Raw genomic sequence first — 24923 nt, 5'->3', positions numbered from 1 at the left:
CCCCTTGCGGGCTCTACAAATAATTAAGATAGCCAACACAGAAGACCGTTCTTTGCAAAGATGCTCCCAAACCCACTGAGATAATAAGGCAAAAATCTCTTGCCCAAATCCAAGTCACCTAGTGGTAAGAAGTGAAATAACAGAGACGCTAGATTGTGTTTCTGACTTGAGAAACCAAAGCCACAGCAAGATAGCTGTTACCCAGATGTTTATCAAACTCTCAGAAGAACAGGTTATTACATTAACAAACTCCCTTGTAGCATTATTTTACACACTGGCATGATTTCATAAACAATGAAGATTTGAGAACTATTGGCTTAAATAAAACTACAAAGTAAATACAGTCCCTAACCCAGTAAGCATAGATACCTGGTTGGCAAGAAGTAACCAAGTACATTGCAAAGTCATCTCTAAAATTCTTCCTGATGGCCTTAAAGTTTTACTATCAAAAATGAAAGTATAGACTTAGCATTTAAAAATTTCAACTTTAAGTGTAACACGGGGCCATTTAATTATCGACCAAAAAAATTGAATTAAAAAAAAATGTCATTTTCTATAGGTTTCTCACACTCAATTTTGAGTTCCTTTGTTAATATGACCAAAATGAAAATTTAAAGGCAATGTTCCTTTGAGGTTCTAAAATTGGATTGCAGATATAAATTTTTTGGTTAGTGTTTTTATATGATTTCATAGTATTTTTGGCCTCAGAAAAATCAATTTTAACAAAGCAATACCAAATCAGTATCTTTAACATTAAATTTTAATGTATTTTTGGGGATAAAAAGTATTTTTTCCTAATCATGATATTTTTGTTTCTCCTGAATTTTTTTTTTAATATTTTTTAAATCTAGGGCACATGGATGGCTCAGTTGGTTAAGTGTCTGCCTTCAGCTCAGGTCATGATCCCGGGGTCCTGGGATCGAGCCCCACATCAGGCTCCCTGCTCAGTGGGGACTCGGCTTCTGCCTCTCCCTCTACCTCTTCCCCCACTCATGTGATCTCTCACTCTCTCAAGTAAATAAAATCTTTTAAAATAAATAAATAAATAAATAAATAAATAAACAAACCGAAATCTACATTTACAGCAACTCAAAACATACCTTTATTTGCAATTTGGGCTCTACTGATTAAAAAAAAAGAACACTCTTAGATTATTTTTTTCTTAGTCCCCTTTCACATAATACTCTGTTTTGGGTAAGACAGTTGCAGTGCTCTACCTGGTGATGCCATGGCAGGCCTGGTGTCGGATATTACCTATCTAAGTGTCACACTCAGATTCTTACTTCTAATATCAACCTTTCCTCTGAGGCTCATCCCTGAGTAACAGAAAATTCAGGTATGTTAAATTTAATATTTTGAAATTAAATTTATGTGTTCTTTTCTCCAGATACCTCTTATAAAAATTTTTAATTAAAAAACAAAACAACACCTGTTCTATCACCAATATATCTTGTGCTAGTTAATGCATCACACCAAGATTTTTTTCTTCTCTTAGACTGGGCTTCTCTTAGTCAAACAACACCTTAAGTCCCCTCAGCTCTATCTTGGAAATGACCCTCATCGGCATACATCTGAGAAGCCCCCACTGAGAATACATAATTCAGAGCCCCATAATCTCTCTTCTGGGCTAATGTGATAACCCTCTGGCTAGTGTTTTCCCCTTCAAATCTTGTCCACATCTTTTCAAACCTTTTTTTTTTTTTTAATTTAATTTAAATTCAACTAGTACATCATTATTTTTTGATGTAGTGTTCCATGGTTCATTGTTTGCGTATAACACCCAGTGCTCCATGCAGTATATGCCCTCTTTAATACCCATCACCAGGCTAACCCAACCCCCCCACCCCAGAACCCTCAGTTTGTTTCTCAGAGTCCATAGTAGCTCATGGTTCATCTCCCCCTCCATTTCCCCCCACTTCATTCTTTCCTTCCTGCTATCTTCTTCTTCTTCTTTTTTTTTTTTAACATATAATGTATTATTTGTTTCAGAGGTACAGGTCTGTGATTCATCAGTCTTATACAACTCCCCGCACTCACCACAACACATACCCTCCCCAATGTCCATACCCAGCCACCCCATCCCCCCAACCCCCCTCCACTCCAGCAACCCTCAGTTTGCTTCCTGAGATTAAGAGTCTCTTATGGTTTTGTCTCCCTCTCTGGTTTCATCTTGTTTCATTTTTCCTTCCCTTCCCCTATGATCTTCTGCCTTGTTTCTTAAATTCCACATATCAGTGAGATCATATGATACCTGTCTTTCTCTGATTGACTTATTGTGCTTAGCATAATACCTGTCTTTTAAAATTATTTATCATGTTGCTTTTCTCTTTAAGGACTTTGAGATTTCTTTTTTCTTGGAGAACAAAACCTAGAAGCTCCCGGCATCCAAAGTTCTTCAGAGTTGGAGAACAATCTTGGCAGTCACATTTTCTATTACTTCCTCTTATAACACTCTATACTCTGTCATAACTTAAACTGGAAAAAAAAAAATCTTAACAGTGTAATATTCTGAGCCATTTAAATGTCCCAAAAGAGCATCAATATATAGAAAGTTTCCCATAATTAATTTTTTTCAAAGAATCAGCTCCTGGTTTCTTTGATCTGTTCTATTGTTGTTTTAGTTTCTATATCATTTGTTTCTGCTCTAATCTTTATTATTTCTTTATTTCTGCTGGTATAAAAAAATAATCTGCTGGTGTTAGGTTTTGTTTGTATATGTTATATCTGATGATGGTTTGTCATTTAATTTTTAATCTTGTTTCCAAAATTTTAACATATGTATCTAAGGTTGAATAACAAATTAAATTTTTTTCTTAAAAGATTTTTTTAAAGTTTCTTAAAAGTTTTTAGGTTTTTTTCTTTTTTGCTTTTTGTGTGAAATCAAAAAGTGTTATATAGATAAAGCAAGCTTAGATATGGCTTTCATCAAACTAAGAACTGAGAAAGATAGTATTTTCCTTTTTCACATCCTTACTAACCTAAATTCCAGGATAACAAAATATTTTTTCCTCCCTAAATCTCTAATATATCTGCCAGCCACCCTTAAACAAAAGAAACAAGTCCTATTTGTCTGAAATTCTTCTACTTCTTTTCCTGTATACAATTATCTTTATGAAAAAAATGCAAGAAAAGCAAATAGAGACTAAAAGATATTGTAGAAGAGAACAAAGACCTCAATTGTGTGTAAATGAGTTGTTTAATTCTCAGACTGCTATAGACCAAAAGACCTTGAACAAATGCTCTACAGAAGATGGGAAGTCCAAAAAGAATGTCAGACAATTATATTCTAACAATTAGAAATTTCCCTCAAGGCAAGAACCTAAACATGATAGCTATGTCAGAATCTTTAGCTATAAAAATATTACAACTGTAATAAAAATTCAGAACAAATAAATATTATAGTTGCAACCAAAATTCAGAACAAATATTTTTAGTGTTAAACTTTGAGAAGCACAATGGAGGCAGTAAAGAATTTTTCAGAGCAGTTAACCGTTAGCCACTATATAGAAATCCCATTAACATGATGATGTCAGAAGATTAAGCCTAACTCTGTGCAATGGCCATCTAGAGTATAATGTTGGACAGCCTGAAGAGATGTATTATTTTATCGACAATGTAGTCAAGTCTGTGATACATAAAGGAGCTTCATAAAGGGATTTAACTAGTTACTGGCAGTTATCAATTCTAGTCTGATATTTATTTTATTTTGTCCACATATAACATCTATATATTATTGGCTAAAATAAACTAAGAGGTATTAATGCTGTTGTGACTAACATTTTATTTCAAATTAAATACAAAACGCATGCCACTTTACACTTGATCTTAGCCAAAAGGCCAAGAAGCGATAAAACGCATGCCACTTTAAAAGATACATTAAGAGTAACAAACTTTCTTTTCATTTTTTTTCATTTCATTTTAGGAAAATACCAGTTTTCCCAAAGTACAAGATTAAGCTACAATTTATGTTAAAATTGTGGTTAAATTCCTTGTCACAAATGGCTACATAAACATAGATCAACAAAACTCAGGCTGAGTACTTTAAAAGGGACCCCTCAGATACTATTTGTTTATCCCAGATGGCAGTCACCCAAAATCTTCTCAGTATGATCCTGGGAGTTTTCATCACTGGCTTAAAAAAATTAGACTCAACTGGAAAACAGAGACTTGAAAATACAATTAAAGTTAAAAAAAAACCCCAAAAACTAGCCACAGCACACGATTTTCATCTTTTCATTTTGAGCAAATAGAGAAACTTGACTAATGATGTTATTTCAACACTGATGTTGGGAAATAATCATAGATGATTTCAAAATTAGAAACAGGTGTGTCAGCATGGATGAATGAGCAGAATGAAGAACAATCCCTTCTTAATGTCACTCTACATAATAGATTCCTTCATGGCTACTTTTGATGAACATTATGTTCAATCATATAGTAAACATAATTCCATCTGAATTGTGTATCTTGAAAGAGCCACATAATTGAGATCTTAATTCCTACATATTGGAATAAAAGCTTACAGGTTATTATAATTTAATTTAATCTGGGTGTAAAAATTACCCATCCATTTTGGTATTTCAGGTATATTAATTATGAAATAGTCAAACTAAAGTAATTAGAAAAGCCATCAAAATGGTGATGCCAAAAATGAACTATTGGGACTTCATCAAGATAAAAAGCTTTTGCACAGCAAAGGAAACAGTCAACAAAAGCAAAAGACAACCAACAGAATGGGAGAAGATATTTGCAAATGACATATCAAATAAAGGGCTAGTATCCAAAATCTATAAAGAACTTATCAAACTCAACACCCAAAGAACAAATAATCCAATCAAGAAATGGGCAGAAGACACGAACAGACATTTTTCCAAAGAAGACATCCAAATGGCCAACAGACACATGAAAAAGTGCTCAACATAGCTCGGCATCAGGGAAATCCAAATCAAAACCTCAATGAGATACCACCTCACACCAGTCAGAATGGCTAAAATTAACAAGTCAGGAAATGACAGATGTTGGCGGGGATGCGGAGAAGGGGGAACCCTCCTACACTGTTGGTGGGAATGCAAGCTGGTGCAGCCACTCTGGAAAACAGTATGGAGGTTCCTCAAAAAGTTGAAAATAGAGCTACCATATGATCCAGGCATTGCACTACTGGGTATTTACCCCAAAGATACAAAAGTAGGGATCCAAAGGGGTACGTGCTCCCCGATGTTTATAGCAGCAATGTCCACAATAGCCAAACTGTGGAAAGAGCCAAGATGTAATGTATGGTGATTAACATAATAATAAAAAAAATACCTTGAGACAAATAAAAATGGAAATACAACATACCGAAACATGGGATGCAGCAAAAGTAGTTCTAAGAGGGAAATTCACAGTGATAAATGTCTACGTTAAGAAACAAGAAAGAGAAACATTATTCAAATGATGTCAAAAGAAAGCTGGGGTAGCAATACTTATTTCAGATAAAATGGATTTTTTTTTTTAAAGATTTTATTTATTTATTTGACAGAGAGACACACAGTACTATTCAGGAGAGGAACATTAACAAAAAGCATAGTATTTTGTTTATGGATATATATAAACACACACCCATATGTAGTCAGGCTTAAACAATGTGTGTTAAATTCATCACTAGATTATTTTCAGTTCATGTTGTCTCATGCATGTTCCCTTTAAAAGTTAATTTCACATTAATATAAAAGCATTATGATTCAGTGACTCTGGCATCACCATTTCTTTAAAATTTTTTTATTGTTATGTTAATCCCCATACATTACATCATTAGTTTTTGATGTAGTGTTCCATGATTCATTGTTTGCATATAACACCCAGTGATCCATGCAGAACGTGCCCTCTTTAATACCCATCACCAGGCTAACCCATCCTCCCACCCCCCTCCCCTCTAGAACCCTCAGTTTGTTTTTCAGAGTCCATCGTCTCTCATGGTTTGTCTACCCCTCAGATTCCCCCTCTTCATTCTTCCCCTCCTGCTATCTTCTTCTTTTTTTTTTTCTTAACATATATTGCATTATTTGTTTCAGATATTGCATTATTTGTTTCAGAGGTACAGATCTGAGATTCAACAGTCTTGCACAATTCACAGCACTTACCAGAGCACTGACCCTCCCCAGTGTCTATCACCCAGTCACCCCATCCCTCCCACCCCACCCCCCACTCCAGCAGCCCTCAGTTTGTTTCCTGAGATTAAGAATTCCTCATATCAGTGAGGTCATATGATACATGTCTTTCTCTGTTTGACTTATTTCGCTCAGCTAACTTCACTATGAAGTTAGTTAGCTTCCTTGCTTTCCAGCTGCTAGGATTTGGTCAAGGGGAAGCCTAGGCAGGATTCAGAGATGGAGAGATGGGAGTGCCTGGAGTTTTCATCCCCCAGCAGCCTCTCCTGCCCTGTCGTGCTCTGCTGCAGCTGTCTTCATCCTCTGCTGAACCTGGATCCTACCAACCAGCCCCTCTGCCAGGGCTTCCGTTCCTATCTGGTTCTGCTAAGAGTTCCCTTCCTTTGCTCCTCCAGGCTTCTCTCACTTGCTAGTCTCGCTTAGCCTCCTCTTCTGCATTTCCTTAGGCCATCCCACACCTACGTAAATAGTCCCATTGTTAAACAGTCTTCAGTATTCTTTCGGAGGCACCTGGGTGGCTCAGTCCATTAAGCTGTCTGCCTTCTGCTCAGGTCATGATCTCGGGGTCCTGGGATCAAGCCCTGCTTGGGGCTCTCTGCTCAGCAGGGAGTCTGCTTCTCCCTCTCCCTCCTACTTCCCCTGCTTGTGCACGCTCTCTCTCTCTGTCAAATAAATAAATAAATAAATAAATAAATAAATAAATAAATAAAATCTTTAGAAAAAATATTCTTTCGAATATGCTTTATGTGCCCTGCTGTGTCCCAGAATGACACAGTGGTATTCGTTATTGAGCCAACCAGTGAGCAATGAATACACTGTCTTACCTAATTTGTATTTCCTTGTTAGTAATTTTTTTTTCTTTGCTGCTGTTTGTATTCCAAGCCACTATTTCTAATTGGCTAGTATTCTAAGCCACTAACAGTAATTTTCCCCAAATTCTCGAACACAAATATAAAACCCCTTAGAACATTTTCCATATCATCAAATCCATCCATTGTCTCATCAGTTCTGTATTTCTCCTGGACACTTCTCTCCTGGAATTCTATCTTCTTATTCTAATCTGGAAAGATTCTTCTGCAAGGCTTCCTCCATAACATCACTCCAGATATTCTTCCAACCTCCTCTCCCCCTTCTATTTTGGGTCTCCTCTTCTCAGATTCAGTGACTTCTTCCTTGGTTTATGTTATTGTTTCAGGGGAGAATATTTTCCAATAACTTTCTGAGAAAGATTATTAGAAGATATATACCAGAAAATTATTTTAAATTACTTTTACCCTTATATTTGATTGATAATTTTGCTGGATATAGAATTGTCTGTAGAATTTTCCAGGTTTTACTCCCATATATTTTAGTGTTGAGGACAGTTTTTGCTGGGTGATGTCCTTTGGCTTTCTAATTTTTTATATGTGACTTTTTTTTTCTCCCTCCCTGAGTATTTAAGATTTTCTCTTCATCTTGTGTGTTCTGAAAATTTCATGGTAATGTGACTGACTCAGATCTTTGTTTGTGTTTACTGTCCTGATAACTTTATGGGCTTTTGTTCTGGTGATGCATGTTATTTCGTTCTGAAAGGTTTTTTTTTTTTTAATTTCTTCATATTTTCTCTATTGACTCTAATTAGCCAGATGTTGTCCCTCCTAGACTGATCCTCCTTTTTAAAAAACTTTCTTTTTAATTTTCCATTCTGTGTCTAATTTTTTAAAATTTCTGCATAATTTCCCAAATGACCTTCCAATCCTATGACAGATGTTGGCAAGGACGTGGAGAAAGGGGAACCCTCTTACACTGTTGGTGGGAATGCAAGCTGGTGCAGCCACTCTGGAAAACAGTATGGAGGTTCTTCAAAAAGATGAAAATAGAGCTACCCTACGACCCAGCAATTACACTACTGGGTATTTACCCCATAGATACAAATGTAGTGATCCGAAGGGGTACGTGCACCCCAATGTTTATAGCAGCAATGTCCACAATAGCCAAACTATGGAAAGAGCCTAGATGTCCATCAACAGATGAATGGATAAAGAAGATGTGGTATATATATATATTTATATACACATATACATACATACGTAAAATGGAATATTATGCAGCCATCAAAAATGAAATCTTGCCATTTCCAACAACATGAATGGAACTAGAGGGTATTATGCCAAGTGAAATAAGTCAATCAGAGAAAGACAAGTATCATATGAACTCACTGATATGAGGAATTTGAGAAATAAGACAGAGGATCATAGGGGAAGGGAGGGAAAAATGAAACAGGACGAAACCAGAGAGGGAGACAAACCAAAAGAGACTCTTAATCTCAGGAAACAAAATGAGGGTTGCTGGAGTGGAGGGGGGTGGGAGGGATGGGGTGGCTCGGTGATGGACATTGGGGAGGGCATGTACTATGGTGAGTGCTGTGAATTGTGTAAGACTGATGAATCACAGAACTGTACCCCTGAAACAAATAATACATTATATGTTAATAAAAAAATTTAAAAAATGATCTTCCAATCCTTCAAACAATTTTGACTATCATATATATTTTTTCATGTTCCAAGAGTTTGATTTTGTTTATTGTTCTTTTTCATGTATTCATTTATTTCAAGGAAAAACCTTTTTAAAAAATCTGAGAATATGGGTTATGTTTTGCTTCAAAATTTTCTTCTGTTCTTTGCTTTGCTTCTGAAATTTGAGTGCCAGGATTCATAGTTCTCTTCCTCTCTGGATCCTCAATTTTTGAGAGAAGATTTCTCATTTTCTGAATGGAAGAAATTTTTAGGCTATCTCCATTCTTGGAGCTAAAATGTGAAAAGGCCTTTAGCAGAGATACAGAGCCTTCAGATTGAAGAATTTATTCTGCCCATTTTCAGTATATTGTTCCTGCGATTATACCTGGCTTGCCGGGGCTCAGAGCCTTTTGCCTTTATTTCTCTGCAGGATAAACCTCTCATCTCCTCCTTGGGGGATCAGAGTAAGAGATTCCATGGTAATACAGAATTGGGGAGGGGACCAAGGGTCTAATAACTTCTCAGGTCTACTGAGCCAATTCTTCTATTTTCATATTCATGCTTCTCCACTTTCTGTAATACCTGGTGCCCTTAATTCTCAGACTTTCATGGTCTACACGGATTGAATGGCTTCTTATTGGTATCTCCCTGCTATCATTTGCATGTCAGATTTCCATTTTCCTTTTCTGAATCCTCCCCCTTCTGTATCTCCTTGTAGGACTAACTTCTTTATATTCCACTTACAATTATTTTAGTGGGGTTTTGGAAGGAAGCAGAGATAAAGGCAAGGATTTACTTTGCCGTGTCAAAAGACATGTATACTTTCAAACTAATATATATAAGACTACAGGCAGGAAAACTTCAGGATGTAATGCAATATGTTTAGGAGTTGGATAGCTACATTAAGTATATCTTTTAATCTCAGATTCTTGTCATTGAAATGGTTTGAATACATCAGATGGCAAACTATCTGAAAGTTTTGTTTAATAGAAAAGGAAAATTTAAAATATGTGAGTAGAAAGATCACACTGTCTCTATTGTAAGGGCAATATAAGTCATTAAAGTTGACAAATATTTTAAAACTGGTTAAAAATGGCAAGAAACAACTCATGCTAAACTTACCCCATTTTCCTTGTGAAAAAAAAAAAACTTAAAAATGCAGATCATGATTTTCTAGACACAGAACAAAACACGTGACAAAATAAAGCAGGGTGTGCTGAAAGAGAGCACCATGAGGATGGTTCACATCTAACAGAATGACCACATCCAAAGACAGGTGAATGGATTAGAGCAGCTAGAAAAGAGGTTTTTAGAAGGCATGCCACAGAGTTGTGCTCTTAGCCTGTGCCATTCAAAGTTTAAACTGAGACACGTCAGTGTATTGATAGAATACTGAACAACTTGGGTGATAACAAGAAACAGGATGCAGGATGGGAAGGAGGACAAAGAGTAAACAATATGCAAAGTTAACAGCAACAGGATTTGAATAACTTCATTACAGGCTGATATTTTATACAATGAACTCAACAGGGCTGAAAGTAGACCTTAAACTTAAGTCCAAAATATTATCTCTACACATAAAGTGAGGAGGCAATGTTGTAACATTAGCATCTCTGAAACAATGTATAGTTATAAGTACCTTAAAACATTTGTGAAAATATTTGCTGAGGGCACACAATGTGCAAGACACTGCAGTTGTAATAAGTGATACAGAATGAATGCCCGCTTCCCATGAACTTACACAGGAGCAGGGGAAACAGGTAATACTTAAGAATTACTGATTATAATTGACTGAAGTATAACAAAAGAGAACAATTAATATTAGAATGCATATGACAGGGGATCTAATGTATGGATGAATTAGACAAAAATTATCTAATGCCATCTTAAGTTGCATTGATAAAAGTCTATAAATCCTAGAATGCTGAGCTGCCTGCATTTAATTATTCCTTGAATAAAGAATGACACTAAAGAGAGAGAGAGAGAAGGAGAGCTAAATATATTACCAGCTAATACTTACAGGGCATTGACTGTATTCCAGGAACTGTGCTATTTGACTGTCATATTATCTTAATCCACATGACATCCCAATGAATTATATATTATTAAACTTACATTTTACATACTGGAAAAACAGAGACACAAAGGTTTCCAAGTGACATATCCAAGTTCACACAGCTGTAAGTATTGAAACTGAGGTCTAAACCCAGGCACTCTTGACTCCAGAGTTTGCGGGCTTACCCAATGCACTATGCTGAGCAAGTCAGACCTTCCTGATGGCCACACTGTGAGCCAGGATAGACTGAACCTGTCCAGGCAAGAAAAACCAGGCTGCTGGAAGATCTCAAAACTTTAGAATGAACTTAAAGGAACTGGGGATGTTTCACCAGAAGAGACAAAGAGTAATATTCATTTGTTCGTTCACAGGGAATGATCTTTATCAGGCTTAAGCTGTCAAATACTGATCGGAGCTCTTTCACAGCTGGTAGAAAAGTCGTATCCAAAGCAGATCGTACCCACTCAGTGTTCCACAAGATAAGTTAATGTTAGGCAATTAAGACACAAAAGGCAAAAAAGAAATATGGCTAGCGCTATCATTTTAATATTCCATGCTTATCTATTTAAATGTGAAACAATGTGACAGCAGAATCGAGAAATTTTTCAAATAAAAAATGTTCTATTTTGGGGGCGCCTGGGTGGCTCAGTTGGCTAAGCATCTGCCTTTGGCTCAGGTCATGATCCCAGGGTCCTGGGATTGAGCCCTGCATGGGGCTCCCTGCTCGGTGGGGAACCTGCTTCTCCCTCTCCCTCTGCTGCTCCCCCTCCTTGTGCTCTCTCTCTCTCAAATATATAAAATTAAAAAAAAAATTTTTTTTTAATTTTATTTTCATCTGTTTACTTAATAAACAATAATTACTCTGATGAACACTAAATATGATTTTTTTTTTGGTATGCCTCATACTAAATATATTTTCAGGTATATCTTCAGATGTTTATAGGCAAAAATTCAAACTTGGTTTTTCTTCATCTTTTAAAATTTGTAACTGCCCTCAACTATAGCTTCAAGGACAAACGACATTCAGTTATTAAGGAAGGGGCATTTTAATTCTAAAATAGCCTTTAAAATAAAATTAAGCAAAGTGAAAAATAATGGAACCGCACAAGGCTATTTCATCATGAATTCAGCATTATCTTCACTTCAAAATTTCCCTTTGATGGGATTTGCTGTTTGTTTTAACCCAGGCACTGTGCAGGAGGCTGGATTTGCTGATAAGCAGTTTTTTCATTTCAGTGCAAAATCAGCAAGGTGATTAATACTTTTAATTTCCAGAAGCCTAAATAATGCAAATGAACTACAACTTTCTTTCCTCCCCCTTCTCCCTCCTTTGTGGGCCTTCCCTGGCAAAGGGAAGATAGGATAGAGTCCTGTGTGTAAAGGAGTGAAGAGCTGGTAAGAACATTCCCTTTCCTGTCAGTGGCTCATCCAGAGTTGCAGTCAAATGCTGGCCCAGCCCTCAGCCCGTTCGTCTCCAAGTGTGTTTGGATGAACAAAGGTGCACAGTTCTACCTGCCCTGTGGAAGCCATCTAAATAGGGTCATATTAATCTTTGTACAGCTTTTTGAGGACTGTAGAATAAAACGCTGTATAGGTGTTTAATACCACCACCACCTAAAGAACAATATGATCATCTCAAACTCTGTAGAAGGGCTAATTAAAAATGAGGGCTTTGGGGCGCCTGGGTGGCTCAGTTGGTTGGGCGGCTGCCTTCGGCTCAGGTCGTGATCCCAGGATCCTGGGATCGGGCCCCGCATCGGGCTCCCTGCTCGGCAGGGAGCCTGCTTCTCCCTTTCCCTCTGCCTGCCGCTCTGCCTACTTGTGCTATCTCTCTGTCAAAGAAATAAATTAAAAAAAATAAATAAATAAAATAAAAATAAAAATGAGGGCTTCATTCTAAGATGTGTGTCTTTTGGGGCTTGCTTAACGAAGGCTGTTAAGCCTCACTCCTTCCATGGCTTTAAAATGCTTCATGAGCTATGGGCTTTCAAGATGCTTTATCCCAGGAATCCTTCATTTTAAATGAATTAATTTAGTTGTTTTTCTGCTTTATAAATGTCTTTTAATTCTAGCTTAAGGACTCTGGCCCCATTTTTTTTTTTTTTTTTAACTAAACATGTCTTTGCTATGACCAAACATAAATAATGTGTTTACCTATTTGGGGACCCAGAGGCTTATTTTCCCTCTGAACTTACCAGGAACAACAGGTAACTCAGTTCAAAATGAATAGATAGATTCATTTTGGGTGGAAAAAAAAATCTGCCCAGTTGTTTCTCCTTCATGTTTTGTACCAAGCAAGGTTGTTGGTTCCAAGTAGCTCACAGAAATCACACAGCTAGTTAGAATTTTAAAAAGGAAGTAAGCCTTAATTCAGTGGTTGGTTAAGAACAAGGTTCATAATTCAGCTTGAGTTGAATATATAAATCTATATTCGTATATTCTTGCTGATATATATTCATATGTCCTTCATGTATTCTTACTGATATATGTATTATTTCTAATACAGCAAGTATCATCTCAAGGGCAAAACCACATATTCTTCCATGCTAAAATATGGAAAAAGAGAAGAATCAAATCTAAATAGCTTTCTTATTCTACTCTTTTAACAGTATTTTCTATTCTACTATCAGAATGTGGAAAGGAGTTAGTATTTGCGTATTCGTGTAAGTTGGAATGGGTAAAACATCTACAGGCTATCTTATTTCTCATCCTAATTCTTTTGTTCAGAGGATTAGCAAAGCTTTAATTTTTAAAGCAAAACTGTTGGCAGATATATTCAGGTGATAAAAGACTCAGCTATTATGAGGTAAATCAAAAGTCTTGATACGCTATGGGTGGTTCACTCAACCGCTTCTAAGTACCCAGAGAAGTACGTACATGAGACAAGGGGTCTGACTATAGGACAATGAGAAGTTGTGGACAGTGGTAAAGTCCAGAGCACATGCCCCCCTGAAAAGGGTTCAAATGCAAACATTTTCCAGCAACATTTAGGCCAAATAAACACTTCCATGGTCTGCTCCCATTTGCCATCCTCCTATATACTTTCGAGATATATATATATATATATATATATATATATATATATATATATATATATATCTTGAGATATATATATATTTACTGTATTGAGAAATTATTCAATTCATTTTAATTTAATTTAATTTTTTTAGAATACTGAAGCAGTGTTTTCCTGACCTGTTGAAGCAAGTCATGAGTTAACAATGCAGGGCTCTACTGAATTATTCCTGGAAATACCTATTAGACCTAATCAGTTGTTAAGATGAATTGGGCCCTGTGGCCACAGCCAGAACTCAGCTCCAGGTTCCCTATCTGTGCTTCACGGACTGAGGCTTTCGAGCTACCTGATACAACAGCATCCGTTGCATTTACTTCATGTCTGAGGTCCGAAGAACATGGGACCCTGGTGTGTCACAAAGACAGAGACCAGATCCTTTCCTCCTCCTGAGGGGGTTGCTCAGGAAGGGATTAAGGGAAGATATTTGAGGCCAGGCAGCCCTGATGTTTATCGCCTCAGTGCTGTGCAGGGGTGAATGTGGGCTGTGGGGTGCTTGCCTTCATACAAAGATACACACAACTTTTCAGAACCTGTCTTGAGTGGGCATTTCTATAATTAATAAATCACTGTCAAATTTTCTATGGTGCTTTCAATATTCAGAAAAGAGCAACAAGGTAAACAAGAAACAAAAGATGGCGCTATATATATACGTGTATATATATATGTTAATTTTAGTTTAATTTTTTAGAACAGAATGTATACATTTAAAGCTTGGTCAGCACTTTACAGCTAATGAATGGACAGTACTTTTTAAGAGACAGCTCATTAATAACTGGTTTCCTCCTAATCATTAAGAAGCACTTATTACTAGTCTAATTATAGATGGCCTTGATTAGGGGAAATGTACACGGTCTATATGCATGAATCACTGGGTTCTCTAACAGCTTTGTCTCTAAAGCAGAAAAACAATGTAAATCTACACAGTATTCCCATCTTATACTTAACAATTATTACAACTAAGCAAAATGTACTTATATCAGTGGGCAGTAAGAGTTACTTTTTACCCTGATTCTTTTAAGGCTAAAAACCCCTTCCTCTGGCCATAGTCTGAACTGAAAATGAATAAATAAATACAAAGCATTGAGCTGCAGCATTTAAAAAAAAATGCTTAGGAAAAATACAAAATTTAATATTTTTAAAGAAAGATTATCTGGATGTGGGGACATGAGGTATATAAAGTACTTTTATTGTTTTGACTGTGGCAACCTAACAGAGTATATATATTTGCTACATTCATGAACGAGCAAAGCATCTATCAATAGGCAATAGGGCTATATTCACCTTTCTTTTGAATTTTATTTCAAATGTTTATCCTCTCCATACCTATCACTGATTTAAGATTTTTAGCATTTCTTCATATTTTGATACAAAATTTTATTTTGTATAAGAGTTTACTATATTTATACTATGTAGGAGAGAGAGAGAGGGAATCTGGGCCAATCTCCTGATAATAAAACTCATGTAATTTTAAAAAAACAAGCAAATAAATGGAAATATTAGCCCTACCTTACATCTTTAAATAAGTAAAACCCAAAGATAATTTGTAAATTTTTCCCATTTAAATAGCACTGGAGGTAGTAATATATTTCCATTTATAGGTGTACTTTAAGTTCTATGCCTTCAATAGTTCTGTTGGTTAATTCTTCTTAGGTATAATACCACCTAATAGACATACACACATTCTTCAAAAAATGCAAAAATTGGAGTTAATCCATGTTGCAGGTTGAATTTGCTAACACAAAGGAATCAGCACTTGATTTGGAAAATTTTATAGACAGCATGCTTTGAAGAAAGGGTATGGCTGGGCCACCCTATGCTAAAGATTTTAAGTGTGACTTCTAAGTCCAATCAACCATGTCAGGAGAGGCTAGGGATAGAAACGAGGTTATCTAGGAGGGGTGTGTGAAGAACCCTCACGTCAAATAATGTGGATCACCTCAACAACCACGGAAGACTGACAAATGTATTAAAAATGTTATGCTGGCAGAGAAATTGCAAGCTTGAAATGGGATAGAACGAAAGAAGAAGGATTTGTAGGGCAAAGGAAAGAGGCAGAGACCTGAGAGGGCGGAGCTGATGAAGCCAGCTTACCAGATGTCCCTGGGCTATGAGAGCAGGGAACCTGGGGCTGCTGCCTGGCTGGGCAGGGAGGACAGAGCATTGCACCAAAGATGGCTATTCTCAGGCCCTGAAATATAATGGAATTTACCCTGCTGGGTTTGGACTTACTCAGGATCTGTGATCCCTTTTTCCTTTCCTATCCCTCCCTCTTGGGATGGGAATGGCTATCCTACGCCTGTCCCATCATTGTATTTTGGGAACATCTAACTTGTTTTCCAGGTTTCCCAAGTCTGCCGGAGGAGAGGAATTTTGCCCCAAGATGGACCATACTCAGAGTTTCACCCATACCAGATTTAGAAGATTTGAGACTTGCTGAGTTCATTCTATTTAGGGGAGATTTTGGATTTAGGATTGATCCTGGAATGGGTTAAGACATCTGATGAAGTTGGGATGGGTGACTGCATTTTGCAAGTGGAAAAGACATGAATTTCGTGAGGAGGGCAGGGGGTGGACTGTTACAGGTTGAATTGTGCCCCTCAAAAACATATGTTTAGGACTGCCTGGGTGGCTCAGTCGGTTAAATCTCTGCCTTCGGCTCAGGTCATGATCCCAGGGTCCTGGGATCCAGTCCCACATCAGGCTCCCTGCTCAGCAGGGGGTCTGCTTGTCCCTCTCCCTCTGCCTTCCACTCCCTCTGCTTGTGCTTGCTCTCTCTCTCTCTGTCAAATAAATAAAATCTTTAAGCAAAACAAAACAACATATGTTGAATCCTAATCCCTGATACCTGCAAATGTGACCTTATTTGGAAATCGGGTCTTTGCAGGTATAATCTAGTTGAGACTAGACTGAAGTAGGATGGGACCTGATCCAATATGACTGATGTCTTTATGAGAAAATAAGAGATGCAGACAGAGAGGAAAGATGCCCCTATGAAGATGGAGACAGTGATTGCTACCACAAGCCAAGGGATGCCTGGGGTTACCAGAAGCTGGAAGAGGAAAGGAAGGATCCTCCTCTAGATGCTTTGGAGGGAATGTGGCCCTTGCAGTACCTTGATTTTGAACGTCCAGCCTCCAGAGATGTGAGAAAATAAATTTCTCTTGATTTAAGCCACTGAGTTAGTAGTACTTTGGGATGGCAATCCTAGGAAACTAACACAGCCCACTCCAGTGAATATTGTTTTTCTTTGACTTGTCAGCATTTATCCTCTCCCCCTCCCCCTTTTAGTAACTGCTTCTGATTTTTGCTCTCCCGCTCTTATTCCATGTGCTTTGCAGAGCTGACTGCGCCCATGGATCCAAAACTGAACATGCAACCTATGCATCATTCTGTTCTCTGGGCCTCAGCATGTGCTTCAGGGATGCATGTGTAATCCAATCACAGTCCATGGGAAGATGGAAAACTGGACCTCCTGCTGCCATATTGCTACCATGAGGAATAACTTGTCCAAGAATAGAAACAAAGATGGGGCAGAGATCCCAGGGAGATCCTATTTATCTATAAGATAGTCAACCCCATATAAAGCTGACCCTATTGCTAGAATTTTTAGGTGCCTGAGCTTATCAATTCCCTTGCTCAAACCATCTCTAACTACATTTTCTAACACTTTCAAGTAAGACATTTCTGGGTGTTCGATCTCCCAACTGGCACTCTCCTCCTTCATTTGCTTTCAACAGTCACTGAATGCCAGGTCCCTCTCTCCTGGGTCACTTCTAACCTTAAGAATAAAGTTAAGCTTTTGGTCTGATGTTTTACCAAGTACTTAATGAATGAAATACTTTGACAATTCCTAATTCAAGTTATTTCTGAGGAGAAAAAAGTTCATCAGGTTTCCTCGTCTCTGAACGTGGACTGCTTGGATACTTTCATATCTAGTACCTAGTCTTGCAGGCGAGAGCAGACAAATGTCACTTAACTTTTCCCCAGGGGAGTAATACAGAAGAGTCTCTCTTCATATATATATGGATTCAAATGTATGTACATTTGGATTACATATATCTTTAATTTTTGTGCCATTGAGGTGAATATATTTTATGCTTTTAAATACATTTTAAAAGTTGGTTCATTACAGTAAAAAACTATATTTTAATGTCTACATATTCTGTGTCCAAACAAATTGTGCTTCCAAGCTTTTTTGGAAAACTCCCCCAATTTCCAACCTGATTCATAACAGAGACAAAATGCAATTTTGACTCTAACTCTTCAATTTAGTTTATATTCTTTTTAGCTTCTTGTATATGCATTATTTTGTAACTTCTGAAATGCTGGTTTGAAATTACTATAGAGTCAATATATTATATTCATTTTTTTCAAGCTTTACGCAAAACCAAAATATTACTGTTCAGATTATAGTTCTATTTTTCTTTTGCCAATAGCATTGCTTATATTTTTATCGGGTCAAAACATTGAGTGAAAAAAATGCAATTATTCAATTCCTCCTAAAGGTGGAAATATACATTGACTGAGAAAGAGAAAAAAGCACTCTCATGTTTATGGTTATACTAAATTTTTATGATCTTTTTATGATGCCTATTCCATAGCTACATAAGGCCATTGTTTGGAAAATGTTTAGAAATTTTTTAGGTCATGGTTTAGAATATGCAGGTTCTCTATTGATCATACATAGGATTAGGATTTTTATTCTTTTTTGTTTTAGGCAGAATCATCCAAGATTATCATAGATCTTACTTATCGTTGGAATAGATATCCTTTTTTTGCTGAAAGTTACGTAGTTATCAATAGTTTATCTGAGTGTTTCGAGATTATGCATGAACAATTATAACTATTTATAAAATACAATTGTCTAATGATATACAACTTAACGTTATTATTAAGACTTCGGTTTTAGAAAGACATGTCCACATTAATGCCAACTCTAGCCTACTAAACCAAAAGTAACATTTTCAAAACTCAAATGAGTACCCCACTAAATAATCCCAGAGCCTTCTTTTTAACGTTAACAGATACCCTCTTCTTTATGTAGATATATTTATATATGTTCACATCTTTTATATATAACTTTAAGTGGCTATCTTTTGTGGATAAGACAAAGATGAAGGGGTGCATGCATACATTTGTGAGTCATCAAAGAGTAATTAAGGACAAAAATGTGCTGAGTATGGATACAGCATACAGAGCTTAAAAAAAAAAAAAAAAAGCTACATCCAGTTCAGCATCTAAACATTTCTTTTGTTAGCAACACTTTAAAATGCCTTCTCCGCAAGGAACAACACCCTAGATACTTGGGATCTACTTATGGTGGATGGTGCTGCAAATCACCCCGAGGCCTGTGATTGTCGTTGCCTTTACACATGGACTTCTTATGAAATGAGTACTTGAAAATTAGATAAACACCAAATAAAGGAGAAAGATGGCCACCGCTAAGGAGTGATAAACATCCTTGTATATTGTTTTAATGTGGTCCATTTAGGGCGGGACTTCCTCCAGAGCCTACAGCAGCACTCCTAGGAAGCTGCTCTATTCAGCCTGCTGCTATGACAACTATCCAGAGGCAGATGTCAGGTCAGCTCCCAGCATCTGTGTCTTGCTATAATTGCTTTGTCAGAAACCTACTAGCTGCCTTCTTTTTCTCACTGAACAAGTAAAAGCAACAGTGCCCAAAGACTAAACGTTGAGACATTCTTCACCCTCTCCCCAGCTTACATGCTTGGTAAAAAAATTTCAAAAGTATTTTTATTTTCCCCATTTGGTGCTAAAACTATGTGTGCTGGGCTGTCAGTCAACATTTTAGATTGTAGTATTAAATCTAATGATTACTGCTCTGACTACCTATTACCATTCTCAGGCCTGAGCATCCCTACTGTGTTAGAAGGCATCTCATTAAAAGGCTCTTTCCTTCCCTAAAACCGAACTTTTTGCCATGCTACATCAAGCCACATATGGATATTTATTTAGTGCATAACCTCATCCCCGTATATTAGTAGGTATATCTTTGAGGCTCAAAATGATGAAAAGCCAAAGCTGTTTTAATCCTACAGAGTGATCTGTAATTGTACAGTCAATATTCCAAAAGACACCTGGAGGCCATTGTGAGCGATGTCAGCCGAGTATTTATCAAGCAGTGCAGTATGTCGGGCTGAGAGTTGTTACTACATAGAGAAAAGGACTCATTTGGTGGGCTGATTTGATCCAGAAGGTGCTCCTTAAACAGACGCACTTTGAGATGGAGACAAATAAGCGCAGGACTGGAACTGGAGAGGACGAGCAGACTGGGCAAAGACGAGTGGGTGGAAAGATTTAGGGTGTGTTTAGAGGATGATGAGTCCTGCTTTACTTTCACAGACCTCTACATCCTCAAAATCTCATGTAGCTAAAAAGAAAACAGGAGTCACAATGAGGGGGCTGCACTTCTTTGTGCCATTTTGAGTCACGAATAATAGTAATGATGTATGTACCTCACTAAGGTGTGGGGAAAAATTAAATGAGAAAATTTGTGTGAATTCAACATGAAGGGATAAGAGAACACACAAACATGAGTACAATTATGTGTGACGTTATTCCTATATACGTCCTGGCTTATTTCCCAAATAGAGTGGGGCTGAGAGTTGGCATGTTAAAGAACTTGGAATTTAAACCTGAATCTGGATATTTGAAATGGTTTCAACAAATGTTCTTAGAAGAAAAATTATCAAAGAGTAGTTTAAGAAATTGATGTAAAAAGCTACAGAAAAGATTCCATATTTTAAAAACCTCACATGCAGATCCTTTAGAAAGAATTAAAGAAAATACACTAATAACTGGGCAGTTCCCTAGAAAGGAAATGTTCCTCACACACATGGAGACTGTACAAAGCTTGACAGCTTCGTTGGGCTTCTGAAACTTGCTTCACAGGCAATCATAAAGGAGAGAAAAATGAAATTGAATTAAACTACTGTGACCTTCTGAGTTCCCCACCTAAAGTTGTATTCAAATTCTTGCATGTTATGGATGTATGATGGCATTAAAAGCTGAAATTTCTGATTTTCATTACTCAGAACATTACCCTGAAATAAAAAAGGAGCTAAACTCTTTGTACTATATTGGTCTTTTTTTTCTTTTTAAAGAGAAATTCCCCTTCTAGAGAAATATGGAAAAATCACTGAAGAGAGGAAGGTGGAAGAGACGAAGAAAATCTAAAACAAAATTAATTTTTCCAGGTCTGCTTCTTTTATAAAATAAATTTATTGAACTAAGTGGTCTGCAAGGTTCCCTGGAGCTCTAACTTTTTAAAATGAGTCTAATATGTCCCATAGTAAAAATGAAAATTTAATAACTTGAAAAAGAGGCTCTTGTTCTGTAAAGCTGTATATTAGCAATCCCCAAGTATAGTGACTGTGTAAATGCCACACAGGTGTATTTAAAATATCCCACTGCTTCTCATTCTCTGGACTCTTTGTTTTCTTTTTTTTTTAGTAAACAAAGGTGAGAGCCCTTTTTTTTTTTTTTTAAGATTTTTATTTATTTATTTGACAGAGAGAGAGACAGTGAGAGAGAGAACACAAGCAGGGGGAGTGGGAGAGGGAGAAGCAGGCTTCCCGCTGAGCAGGGAGCCCGATGCGGGGCTGGATCCCAGGAGCCTGGATCATGACCTGAGCCACCCAGGCACCCCTGGACTCTCTGTTTTCTAAAGCTTGAATGAAAGCCTACCTTCTGCCTCTAACTTCTCAGGTTTCCTCACCTGAAATTAATCATGGAGCATAAATAACCAATAGGAAAGACGCTGGCATAGGAAAAAGCTTTAACTGCTGTTTTTTGATGCAAATCACAATGCCTTTGGGATTCAGATAAACTTTTCACTTACATCTACCTATTTTATTACTTAAGTTTATAGTTACAGCTATGATCTTTTTGTACATTTGCTCTTTGCCCTCTTTCCAGAACTCAGAACAAGGACTTCTATTAAATCGCACTTAAATGTTCCTAGAAGACTTGGGAGAAGACAAAACACAAACCTCAGATGTGAAAAAGGTGACCGTTTGTGCCATGTGCTGCAGTTTTTTTTGTTTGTTTTTTGTTTTTTAAGATTTTCATTCATTTATTTCACAGAGCGAGGGAGAGAGTGCATAAGCAGGGGGAATGGCAGAGGGAAAGGGAGAAGCACTGAGCCCTATGACGAGGGGCTCCATCCCAGGACCTTGGGATCATGACCTGAGCAGAAGGCAGACACTTAACTGAGCCACCCAGGCGCCCTCATGGGTTGGAGTTCTCTGCGTGTCCTTGAGTATCAGGACCAGACTGCGCTATTATGTTTCCTTATGTATCAAAATGAGCACCAAAACCAAGAAAAATAAAAACATGGAATGTTACTAGAGAAGTGATTTAATGAGAAGTTTGATCTTAATGTAGGAAGATCACTGGGCTTTCAACCTAATTGTATCATTTAAAGTGTTATTTTGATCTTATTTGTGTTCAAGGCAAAACATTAAAAAAAGAACTTAGAAAGAAATGGGACTTGGTTTTTGATCTATATAAACCTCATTTTCTTCCTGATGAAAGATCGTAGGTAAGGGCTCTTAGAAAATATGTTTGCATAAACTCCTAAAACAGTGAGAGGTGGTCCTTCATATATCCCATCAACAGGGTGTAAATGAGAACAAATACAGACATGTCCTAGAGACATCTAGAAGCCATTGGGTTGTTGAAGCAAATAATAATAATTTAAAATGCTGACAAGGTAAAGAACACTGGTAGCCCAGGACAGATGGGGCTTCTTCCTGAGGGTGAGAAATTTATGAGATTGATCCATTTGAGCAAAACGGATCAATAAAGATCAACTTAGCTGGCAAGCCTATCAGAAATCCAGGCTCCTTTCACCATTATGAGAAAGAGGTCAATTACCAAGAAAGCAGGTTGACCTGCCTTGGGGGTTTTCTCTAAGACAGACTTTATAGGATCGCCTGTTAAATCACCTGTTCTGTGGTAACTATGTTTGTAGCTGAGGCTCTAATATCAGAACTGCCCATCCTTAGTGAAGATTCGTAACTAAATCCATGGTTAAATTTATGATCAGAAGACTTTTGTCATGAAATGAAGATGCACTGAAAGTTTAGAATGAAATGAAATGAAAGAGAAATAAATGACATGAGAAACAAAAGTAGAATCATTTTTAATGATTTAATATTTAGCCACCCAAAATACTCAGCTCTGCAGAAACCCCACTTTCCCAAAGTGCTGAGTTACTGAGAGAAAAATGTGGTTCTTGAGGCCACTGGTCTCACTGTATTTACCACATGAGTCATGTCAAACATCATAAATCTCTTTAGGAAGCGTAGTCCAGTTTGTCAAGTTATTACGTTATCTAATTTCTAATAAATTTGTAACTATGGCTAAATTTCACCAATACACACAATATGGTTGTTTCAGGGTAACTAGTGGGTTTTAAAGTGGTTAAAGAGAAAAGACAAGACAAAGAATGAATAGATTATGAGAAATAAATTATAAAAATGAATACATTTGGCATAAGCCGAATGTCAGACTTTTCATTTATCTACTAAGCCTAAAAATAATCCATTTTAAAATAAATATTAACATAAATGCTGTATTCTTGGAGAGCTCAGTAAACCATATGTTCCTCTGACTTTGGCACCAAAAAGTGTATAAACATATTATGTGAATTTCTCTGTCTGAATTCAAACCACCTACTCATATCCTGACATTTATCCAGAAACTAATAACATCCTAAGCCAAAGATGTACCTAAAAACTTAAAAAGAAATCATTTCTATAAGAATGTGGGAGAATGCTCAATGAAGCCAGAAAATCAAATAGTAAAGTGGAATGAATTAGGAAAAAAAAAAAAAAGACAACCCCATAGATAGCACCCAAAAAGAATAAATTTTTCAGCTTGATATTCCCCAGGCATAGAAGAAGGAAACCATTTGATCTACATGCTTCAGAGTATTATGAGAGGCCAGCAAAATGATGTTCTATGCATCACTACACAGATATAAATTGATACACCATTATATAAGGAAAACATATACACCAAGGAAAAATTTTATACAGAAGTAACCATATTCTCAATTTAAGTTCAAAAAAAATAAAATCATGGATGAAAACTGTAATGTCAGTTTTTTGAGACATCATAAAAAGATAGAAAAAGATTAAAAGACTTTTAAGACAGAATAATAATCTTTGTATATAATTCCATAAGCTAAAACTATAGAAAAACATTAAGCTTCGATTCCTAATTAGCTGAGCTAATGTTGTGGCACGGAGGAGTCGGCATTCCCGAGACTGTCGTGTTTAACTCAGAAATGCCCTGTAACCATACGATTCTTTTGTAGCAGATTCATCTTCATAATCACTTTTTGGCATAGGCTCAGCTTTACATCTCACCTCATTTAAATAGAAAGTTTGAGGGGCGCCTGGGTGGCTCAGTCATTAAGCGTCTGCCTTCAGCTCAGGTCATGGTCCCAGGGTCCTGGGATCGAGCCCCGCATCTGACTCCCTGCTCAGCGGGAAGCCTGCTTCTCCCTCTCCCACTCCCCCTGCTTGTGTTCCCTCTCTCGCTGTGTCTCTCTCTGTCAAATAAATAAATAAAATCTTTAAACAAACAAAAATAAATAGCAAGTTTGAAATGACAGGTAGTAAGGAGAGTAATTCCTTGCTGAATCAGGACCTCACATTTGCCCCAGTGTCTCAACACTTCCTTGTCCGTAGGCTTCTGAAGCCTCCTAAAAATAAGACATTTCACTCTCCTTCTCACTCCTCTCTGGCATGTGTTTAAAGTCCAAATAACACCATAGAAAGCCCCTACACAATCTAGTTTAAACCTTCGTGTCCAATCCTTTCTCTTTTTAGGTCTTCCCCACAATCTTGGGCCCCTCACCGGAGACTGCAGTTTTTAATACTCAAGAAGCTTTCATGTGTGGGAATGCTCCATGTGTCTGGAATATCATCCTCTAGCTTTTTTGTTTGTCAAAATCTCCTTTATTTCCCAAGGTCCAAATCTAATGGTGCCTCCTCTGGGAAGCCCTCTTGGGTTCCCTAGGCAGAATTAAGAGCACTGTCCCCTGGCTCTCACAAAGATCTGATTACACCCTTATAATTTCCATGCTAAAATTAGCATTTACCATGCTAATTTCACTT

At 37.1% G+C, this 24923-nt stretch overlaps 1 protein-coding gene across 9 annotated transcripts in view; it reads right to left on the bottom strand.

The window, feature by feature from the left end:
* NOL4 (nucleolar protein 4) overlaps positions 1-24923 on the bottom strand; it is a 410691-nt gene that overhangs the window by 63409 nt on the left and 322359 nt on the right. The window lies entirely within an intron of this gene.

The sequence above is a fragment of the Halichoerus grypus genome, chromosome 13, assembly GCF_964656455.1.
Source record: "Halichoerus grypus chromosome 13, mHalGry1.hap1.1, whole genome shotgun sequence".
NCBI lineage: Eukaryota > Metazoa > Chordata > Mammalia > Carnivora > Phocidae > Halichoerus > Halichoerus grypus.
This window is presented reverse-complemented; position numbering and strand designations above follow the sequence as displayed.